Source organism: Bufo bufo, chromosome 1 (assembly GCF_905171765.1).
Source record: "Bufo bufo chromosome 1, aBufBuf1.1, whole genome shotgun sequence".
In the NCBI taxonomy this organism is placed as follows: domain Eukaryota; kingdom Metazoa; phylum Chordata; class Amphibia; order Anura; family Bufonidae; genus Bufo; species Bufo bufo.
Genome location: NC_053389.1, coordinates 611903076 through 611913014, shown reverse-complemented (window position 1 = coordinate 611913014; position 9939 = coordinate 611903076). Strand labels below are relative to the sequence as shown.

At 50.7% G+C, this 9939-nt stretch overlaps 1 protein-coding gene across 3 annotated transcripts in view; it reads left to right on the top strand.

The window, feature by feature from the left end:
* The first annotated feature begins 3271 nt into the window (after window positions 1-3271).
* MYO9A (myosin IXA) overlaps window positions 3272-9939 on the top strand; it is a 114231-nt gene continuing 107563 nt past the window's right edge. For 2 of the 3 annotated variants that reach the window (XM_040413681.1, XM_040413679.1), the window contains exon 1: window positions 3272-4020. The gene's annotated coding sequence lies outside the window, so the exon portion shown is untranslated. Of the gene's footprint in view, window positions 4021-9097; window positions 9169-9939 lie in introns of all 3 variants that reach the window. The other variant, XM_040413680.1, reaches the window with a different exon arrangement.

Sequence of the window (9939 nt, the reverse complement as noted above, 5' to 3'; positions counted from 1 at the left end):
CCATAAATCTATTAATCAAAATCTGCACTGCAAAAGCCATATGGCTGGCGCTCCTTCCGTCCTGCCAGGTTACAAAATTATGCAGACATATGGGGAATGTCGATTGATAACCATTTTATGAGGTATTACTATCTGTCTTAAAAGTAGAGAAATTCTAATTTAGAAAATTGTGAGTTTTTCCAAATTTTGGGATTCTTTCATAAATAAAAGGTGAAATATATCAACTCAAATTTACCACTATCATGAAGTACAATGTGTCACGAGAAAACAATCTCAGAATGGCTTGGATAAGTAAAAGCGTTACAAAGCAATTACCACATAAAGTGAGATGTCAGATTTGCAAAAATGGACCTGGGATTTGAGGGAAAAGGTGGCCCAGGTACTGAAAGGATTAAAAGGGGTTATCCAATTTCTCAAAAAAATAAAAATAAATACCACATATGCTGGACCCCTCACAGGTAATATACTTACCCCGCTCGCGGCACCTATCCTGGTTTCCGCACTGATGAAAACATCCGGTGTCGGGGGAGCAGACAATGGCAGGTGGGGACGGGGACAAGCCTCCCTAGCGTTACCCGCGATGCCCCCCCCCCACATCGGATGTTTTCATCCGTGTACAGGGAGAAGCAGCAGCGGTGGTGCGGGGACCAGGAGTGGGGCAAGTATATTACCTGTGAGTGGCCCGGCAGATGTGGGGGGGTTTTGAGAAATTGGATAACCCCTTTAATAAATGACTCCCTAGGTCTGTTCTTGTTGTCTCTGTGCCCATTTGTTCCAAACAATTCAGTCCCCAGAATTACATATATTTGTTAATGCAGGAATGTAATTTGAGTGGATCAAGCTCTGCGTTCATTAACACGGCTCATGCCAGGCTGTACCCGGTGTACCACTCTACTTTGTGGGGTTTTCTGTTCTATACGTTACAAGTATTAAAAACCAGTGGAGTAACACCTGCTAAATACACCCCAATGAGTCTGTAAAATGTAACTATAAAATACTTCTAACAATTTAAATGTAAAAAAAAACAAAAAAACAACTGTTATATTCTCACACAGCAGATTTTTTACAAAAATTACTGCGGCTAAAAATCTGTTCCATACATTTTTCAAGAGGTATTGGTGGTATATGTGTAAATGGGTTTGGAGGGGGCTAAAATAACAGTGAGTACTGACCTTACCAATCCCCTGCCACCACTTCTCACTACTTCCTGCTCAGCCACTGACTATAGCGGTGGCCATCCTCCGCCACTGACTGGCTGGGCGGGCAGTCCAGACCGTTTCCACCAAGTCATGAACAAGAAGTGGAAAGGAACGGGAACAAGAGCAGCTGCTTTAGGCATCTTGCACACGACCGTATGGCTTTTTCAGTAATTTGCGGTCCGCAAAAAATATGGCTGACATCCGTGTGCATTTTGTTTTTTGCGGAACGGAATATATGGCCCCTAATAGAACAGTACTATCCTTGTCTGTTATGCGGACAATAATAGGAGATGTTCTATCTTTGAACGGAACGGAAAAACGGAAACTAAATGCATACAGAGTACATACCGTTTTTTTTGCGGACCCAATGAAATGAATGTTTCCGTATACGTAAAAAAAACTAAAACACGTTCGTGTGCATGAGGCCTTACAGTAGTGGAGAGGGACTGGTGAGGAGACTACTCACTGGGGCAGATTTATTAAGGAACTTGCGAATATTTGGCCGGGACAGGGGCAGAGTAGGGATGTATCAGGACTCCAGCCCTGGCAAATTTACTATTTACGCTTGGAAACGGGTATAAATGTTGGCAAAAAAAAAAAAAAAAAACGGGGCTGGAGTCGTTTTTTCTTTAGGTGCAAGGACTGCAAAATGCATACACCTCTTCAGACATTAGATGAATCTTACCACAGCACAAGGGGGGAAATGGCGTAAAAAGCCGGTCTTAGTAAATGTGCACCGGTGTTTGCTGTTTTCAACCCCAATTATAAAATGATGCCACTGGTATACTCCTTAGTAGTGTTGAGCAAACTTCTGTTTTAAGTTCGGCGTCTAAAGTTCGGCTTCCGGTTAGCGGAGAATCCCGATATGGATTCCGAATTCCGTTGTGGTCCGTGGTAGCGGAATCAATAATGGCCGATTATTGATTCCGCTACCACGGACCACAACGGAATTCGGAATCCATATCGGGATTCTCCGCTAACCGGAAGCCGAACTTTAGACGCGAAACTTAAAACAGAAGTTCACTCAACACTACTCCTTAGGTTTGTACAGCAAGGATTTCTGCAACACAACGGCCTAATGTGAACATACCCTCAGGGCACGAACAGACGACGCAGTGTGGCACGGCTTCCCTGTGGTAGAGTACCACACAACTGTACGGGCTGCAACGAGTGCACCAATTAGGACCGTGCTGTTTAGTTCTTCATTGTCAGTGGCCACGTGACACCCACAATACCGCGTGACCATTAACAATGGACACTGACGGAACGGTGCGTTTTTAGTTCATCGGAGCCCACTGAGGCTTGGACAGCCCCGTGGTACTCGACCAGGGTTGCCAACCAGCATGTTTCTTTTTTCTGGACAACTTATCCCAAAATCACGGACAGCAAAGTTTTTTTTTTAGAAACTGGAAAACTGCAATGAATGATAAAGAATAATTACAGGTCTAAAGCTGAATATACTGATAACACCTCATTACCAGCTGTGAAATGATGAGAATTACCACCAAAATAATCTAGTCGGGTACCAACAGCCTCAAAAACATCACGGGCGCAGGAAAAAGTCGCCTATTTTTATGGACTGGAGGGTTGGCAGCTTTGGTGACAGCTGTGGCACTACCACTTGTGGTCACATACAGATATTTCCTATCAGTAATCCCTCACTGTGCAGTCACCTATACTGTCTATACACAGTGGCTGCAGCAGAGACTCCACATTACAGGGCAGGCTGCCGGACTGGCGGTGAGTGGCTGCAGCAGAGACTCCACATTACAGGGCACGCTGCCGGACTGGCGGTGAGTGGCTGCAGCAGAGACTCCACATTACAGGGCAGGCTGCCGGACTGGCGGTGAGTGGCTGCAGCAGAGACTCCACATTACAGGGCAGGCTGCCGGACTGGAGGTGAGTGGCTGCAGCAGAGACTCCACATTACAGGGCACGCTGCCGGACTGGCGGTGAGTGGCTGCAGCAGAGACTCCACATTACAGGGCAGGCTGCCGGACTGGAGGTGAGTGGCTGCAGCAGAGACTCCACATTACAGGGCACGCTGCCGGACTGGCGGTGAGTGGCTGCAGCAGAGACTCCACATTACAGGGCACGCTGCCGGACTGGCGGTGAGTGGCTGCAGCAGAGACTCCACATTACAGGGCACGCTGCCGGACTGGAGGTGAGTGGCTGCAGCAGAGACTCCACATTACAGGGCACGCTGCCGGACTGGAGGTGAGTGGCTGCAGCAGAGACTCCACATTACAGGGCAGGCTGCCGGACTGGCGGTGAGGGCGCTCGGCTCCGAGTGGCTGCAGCAGTCGCCGTCTCCTCGGATGTGCACTGCTCGGCGTAGTAAATCTGTGTCTCTCTCTGAACACGCCTGTCTGCGCTGCTCCCTCCCCCTCTCCCTCCACCCTGCAGTCACATCCTGCAGTCTCTGTCTCTCTGCTGCCGCTGCTGTCTCCGGGGTCTCTTCCTGCTGGGATTGGGAGAGACATCTGTCTGTTGTCTCATAAGGTTACCCCACACCCAACCGAGCCGAAGTCCCTCCGAGCCCCCGGCCATTGCAGACTGTCTCTGTAGCCGAGGCCCGTGAGATGTGTGAGGCCCTTGCTAGCTGTCTGTGGATCTAGTAGCCTGCTGCTATACGGATGCTTGTGGACCCAGAAGACTCCTGCGTGGATCTGTGTGGCTGTCTCTTCCTGGATATATGAGCGGCTGTCTCTAGACTCCTAATGACGTCTCACTGGACAGGACTGGCCGGCCGTCTCTTAGCTTCTGTGGATGTCTCTTTCTGCTGTCAGGAGGCCTGAGATCTCCGGGGACAGAAAACAGGGTAATACCATTGAGTCTTGTCGCTATTCTACAGTCTGACACACAGCCTGCATGTACACTGCCCCCACTGCATTGTGGTACTTGTAGTCCGCACCCCCATGCCAGCAGCAGCACAGTCTGGCGGCCAGATGAGTGCCCCAGCCCCATGCCAGGCATTCCCTATGGGTAATGTGTGCAGTATGTGTATGGTAGTGTTCTAATTGCTGTCAGTATGCTCGGTATTTGTGGTATGCCTGGCAGGATTTGGGATAGTAGTAGAGTGCTGGGAAGATAGGGCAGTGCTGGGGCTGCTCCACTATGGGGCAGCTGTGTAGTGAGGGCCCCATGACAGGAGGGCAGCTGTGTAGTGAGGGCCCCATGACAGGAGGGCAGCTGTGTAGTGAGGGCCCCATGACAGGAGGGCAGCTGTGTAGTGAGGGCCCCATGACAGGAGGGCAGCTGTGTAGTGAGGGCCCCATGACAGGAGGGGAGCTGTGTAGTGAGGGCCCCATGACAGGAGGGCAGCTGTGTAGTGAGGGCCCCATGACAGGAGGGCAGCTGTGTAGTGAGGGCCCCATGACAGGAGGGCAGCTGTGTAGTGAGGGCCCCATGACAGGAGGGCAGCTGTGTAGTGAGGACCCCATGACAGGAGGGCAGCTGTGTAGTGAGGGCCCCATGACAGGAGGGGAGCTGTGTAGTGAGGGCCCCATGACAGGAGGGGAGCTGTGTAGTGAGGGCCCCATGACAGGAGGGGAGCTGTGTAGTGAGGGCCCCATGACAGGAGGGGAGCTGTGTAGTGAGGGCCCCATGACAGGAGGGGAGCTGTGTAGTGAGGGCCCCATGACAGGAGGGCAGCTGTGTAGTGAGGGCCCCATGACAGGAGGGGAGCTGTGTAGTGAGGGCCCCATGACAGGAGGGGAGCTGTGTAGTGAGGGCCCCATGACAGGAGGGGAGCTGTGTAGTGAGGGCCCCATGACAGGAGGGGAGCTGTGTAGTGAGGGCCCCATGACAGGAGGGGAGCTGTGTAGTGAGGGCCCCATGACGTGAAAGGGAACAGTGTAGTCAGGGCCCCATGACGTGAAGGGAGCTGTATAGTCAGGGCCCCATGACGTGAAGGGAGCTGTATAGTCAGGGCCCCATGACGTGAAGGGAGCTGTATAGTCAGGGCCCCATGACGTGAAGGGAGCTGTATAGTCAGGGCCCCATGACGTGAAGGGAGCTGTATAGTCAGGGCCCCATGACGTGAAGGGAGCTGTATAGTCAGGGCCCCATGACGTGAAGAGAGCTGTATAGTCAGGGCCCCATGACGTGAAGGGAGCTGTATAGTCAGGGCCCCATGACGTGAAGGGAGCTGTATAGTCAGGGCCCCATGACGTGAAGGGAGCTGTATAGTCAGGGCCCCATGACGTGAAGGGAGCTGTATAGCCAGGGCCCCATGACGTGAAGGGAGCTGTATAGTCAGGGCCCCATGACGTGAAGGGAGCTGTATAGCCAGGGCCCCATGATGTGAAGGGAACGGTGTAATGAGGGCCCCATTGTGTGAAGGGAGCTGTTTAGTAAGGGCCCCGTTACATTAGGGCAGTGGAAGCCCTCCACTTGTGGAGCATGTATGGGCACTTCTTGGCTATAGTAATTACCAGGGGCAGGTTGGCCATAGACCCTACAGGAAATTTCCGGACTGGCCGATGCCCAAGCCCTCCGCACGCTGCCGGCCGGGTACATAACAATCTGATGCTCAGCATTAATTAATGCTAGGAGTATCTGATGCTGATGCATCGGGCTGGCAGAAGAAAGTGCCCTCCTGCATTCAGCTGTATTGCCCTCCTCAGGACAGTGATAGAGTTGAATACTGCGGTGGGGTCGGCAGTGTCTTGACTGCGCTGTGTATTTGGTTCTGCTGGGGCCGTATTGCTGGTCTCGTCTACTTATTTTGGCCCTGCCTTTTGTCAATTTGGACCCACCTACAACATTGGGGACACTTTTTTTTTTTTTTTTCCTGGGCCACTTTAAGTTCCCAGTCCACCGCTGGTAATTACCTCACAGCAATGGGCAGAGACACAGACGTCCTATGAAGCATCGTCCCCAGCCCCTCCTCGGACCCCACCCTATAGAAACTCCTTCATTCATCTATCCGTTCCCATTAGCCTGCCATTTACACATTTTTTAACTATTCTGATGAATTTTGATCATTTACTTCATGCATACAGGGTGCCCATATAATGAGCATATAAAATAGGCTATATCACTGTGGGCTGAACGTTAACCAGGATAGATGGGGTACATAGGGTAGCCAGGATAGATGGGGTACATAGGGTAGCCAGGATAGATGGGGTACATAGGGTAGCCAGGATAGATGGGGTACACAGGGTAGCCAGGATAGATGGGGTACATAGGGTAGCCAGGATAGATGGGGTACATAGGGTAGCCAGGATAGATGGGGTACATAGGGTAGCCAGGATAGATGGGGTACATAGGGTAGCCAGGATAGATGGGGTACATAGGGTAGCCAGGATAGATGGGGTACATAGGGTAGCCAGGATAGATGGGGTACATAGGGTAGCCAGGATAGATGGGGTACATAGGGTAGCCAGGATAGATGGGGTACATGGGGTAGCCAGGATAGATGGGGTACATGGGGTAGCCAGGATAGATGGGGTACATGGGGTAGCCAGGATAGATGGGGTACATGGGGTAGCCAGGATAGATGGGGTAGCCAGGATAGATGGGGTACATGGGGTAGCCAGGATAGATGGGGTACACGGGGTAGCCAGGATAGGTGGGGTACACGGGGTAGCCAGGATAGGTGGGGTACACGGGGTAGCCAGGATAGGTGGGGTACACGAGGTAGCCAGGATAGGTGGGGTACGCGGGGTAGCCAGGATAGGTGGGGTACACGGGGTAGCCAGGATATGTGGGGTACACGGGGTAGCCAGGATATGTGGGGTACACGGGGTAGCCAGGATATGTGGGGTACACGGGGTAGCCAGGATATGTGGGGTACACGGGGTAGCCAGGATATGTGGGGTACATGGGGTAGCCAGGATATGTGGGGTAGCCAGGATATGTGGGGTACATGGGGTAGCCAGGATAGGTGGGGTACACGGGGCAGCCAGGATAGGTGGGGTACACGGGGTAGCCAGGATAGGTGGGGTACACGGGGTAGCCAGGATAGGTGGGGTACACGGGGTAGCCAGGATAGGTGGGGTACACGGGGTAGCCAGGATAGATGGGGTACATAGGATAGATAGGGTACACAGGGTAGCCAGGATAGATGGGATATATTTAGATTACACTGCACTTGTGGGTGGTAGTCCAGGATATGGCGCATGCTGTTGGCAAATAGGGTATTAGATAGTGTCAGGCTGTGCGTGGTATTTTCACTGCTGCTTTTCTGAAATGTTGAAAAACCGCATTTCATGTAGATTTATGCCAGGATAGGTGGGGTACACGGGGTAGCCAGGATAGGTGGGGTACACGGGGTAGCCAGGATAGGTGGGGTACACGGGGTAGCCAGGATAGGTGGGGTACACGGGGTAGCCAGGATATGTGGGGTACATGGGGTAGCCAGGATATGTGGGGTACATGGGGTAGCCAGGATATGTGGGGTACATGGGGTAGCCAGGATATGTGGGGTACACGGGGTAGCCAGGATATGTGGGGTACACGGGGTAGCCAGGATATGTGGGGTACACGGGGTAGCCAGGATATGTGGGGTACACGGGGTAGCCAGGATATGTGGGGTACACGGGGTAGCCAGGATATGTGGGGTACACGGGGTAGCCAGGATATGTGGGGTACACGGGGTAGCCAGGATATGTGGGGTACACGGGGTAGCCAGGATAGGTGGGGTACACGGGGTAGCCAGGATAGGTGGGGTACACGGGGTAGCCAGGATATATGGGGTACACAGGGTAGCCAGGATAGATGGGGTACATAGGATAGATAGGGTACACAGGGTAGCCAGGATAGATGGGATATATTTACTATTACACTGCACTTGTGGGTGGTAGTCCAGGATATGGCGCATGCTGTTGGCAAATAGGGTATTAGATAGTGTCAGGCTGTGCGTGGTATTTTCACTGCTGCTTTTCTGAAATGTTGAAAAACCGCATTTCATGTAGATTTATGCCAAAATGTAGTGTCCCGGACTCCCGGTATAGGGCAGTGTACCTGAACCAGTGGCAATTGGACCACGCATGCCCCTCTGGTCACCTACATGTACCTCTGGGGCTGCTGGTGACTGTAATTACCATTGGGCACCCAATGCCAAGCAGTGAGAATATTATAGTCAAACGTTCCTCCTGATCTTTATCAGTAACGTACTGCTATACCACTCTTTAAATTTGGATATCGTATTCAGCCCAAAAAACAGTTGGTGACGTTTGCTAGATGGACATTTCCACACTCAAAAAGTAAAATCCACAGTTTTTGCAGAATTATCTCCAACCCACAAATTGTAACTCGCCAGAGATCCACGGATTTCTGAAATGAATTAAGAAGGTAGGATAAGGTACGGTATTAATTCTGTCCCTGGTCCTCCCTGTTGGATACGCCTCGCTAATTCTCGTACATACGCAGTCGGGCCCAGCGATGAAGAGATATAATCACGTGACCACATCGCCCATGGCCTGTGTGTCTGTAAATGTACAGTTTGCAAATCTCGTCTTTAAAGGGAGTCCGTTGGCAGATTCTGGACTGCCGTATGAAGTAGTACACGAGTAGTGCTGCACATAAGGAGTCCAGATCTCTAGTTTTACTTTCCAACCGCCCCCTGTTCTCCTTCTGAAAGATGCACTGAAATACACAGTAAGGCCTCATGCACACGACCGTTGTGTGTTTTGCGGTCCGCAAATTGCGGATCCGCAAAACATGGATGGCGTCCGTGTGCGTACCGCAATTTGTGGAACGGCGCGGACAGCCATTGCTATAACTGCCTATCCTTGTCCACAAAACAGACAAGAATAGGATGTTTTATATATAAAAACATTTTTTTATTTTTTTTGCGAGGTCGCTGAACGGACATGCGGATGCAGGCGGCACATGGGTTTGCTGTCTCCATCTTTTAAGATAAGATGAACAGTTTTGCATGTGATCCACAGAAACCTGGATCGTATGTGGACTGATACTCCGACCATGTGCTTGAGGCCTAAGAGAAACCACAGTCCTGCAGGTACGATGTGGCTAACAAATGTCTATTCATGACACCATGCCTCTGCTCTTTTTGTATATATCTTGCGATACGCGTGACGAAGAGTCTCGAAAGTTTGCTATGCCACTGATGTCATCACTGATTTGTGAATGAGGCCATTGTGGCTTCTGAAATTGCTCCAAAATGGCACTTCTAAAAGCACCTTTTAGGCCTCTTTCAGACGAGCGTATTTGCAATGCGTATATAGTCCGGATTTTATGTTCCGGAATCCGCTGCTAATGTTGATGAATAGGGCTATTCACATGGGCGATTAATTTCCGTCAGTATTTGAAATCCGCAGCATGTCCGGGTTTTGTGCGGATTTGTTTCCAAAAAAACGCACATTACAGTCCATGGGAGTGCATCAAAACTGCAGGGAGGAAGGAATACGCATGGAAATCCTGACGCAATACTGATAAATATATCATCATGAATCTGACGGATTTCAATACGCTTGTGTTTTTCACACAAGAGATTTTTGGACGAGGTTTTGAGGCAGATCTGCCTGCATTTTTTGCCAAAATTAAAACGTGAATTCAAAAGGAAGTAGAAATATAAAGAAAGGACTTCTACGTCTCTTTCCTGGTGGATCCACATCTGGCTTTGACTGAAAATCCTGCAGGCAGATCTCCTTCAAAACCTCATCCAAAAAACTGTGTGTGGCGGTGTCCTCAGGGTGGGTCCACCCGAGTGTATATGCTGTGGAATAATGTGTGGAAAACCCGCAGCGTTTTACTGTCGCAGCAAAGTCAG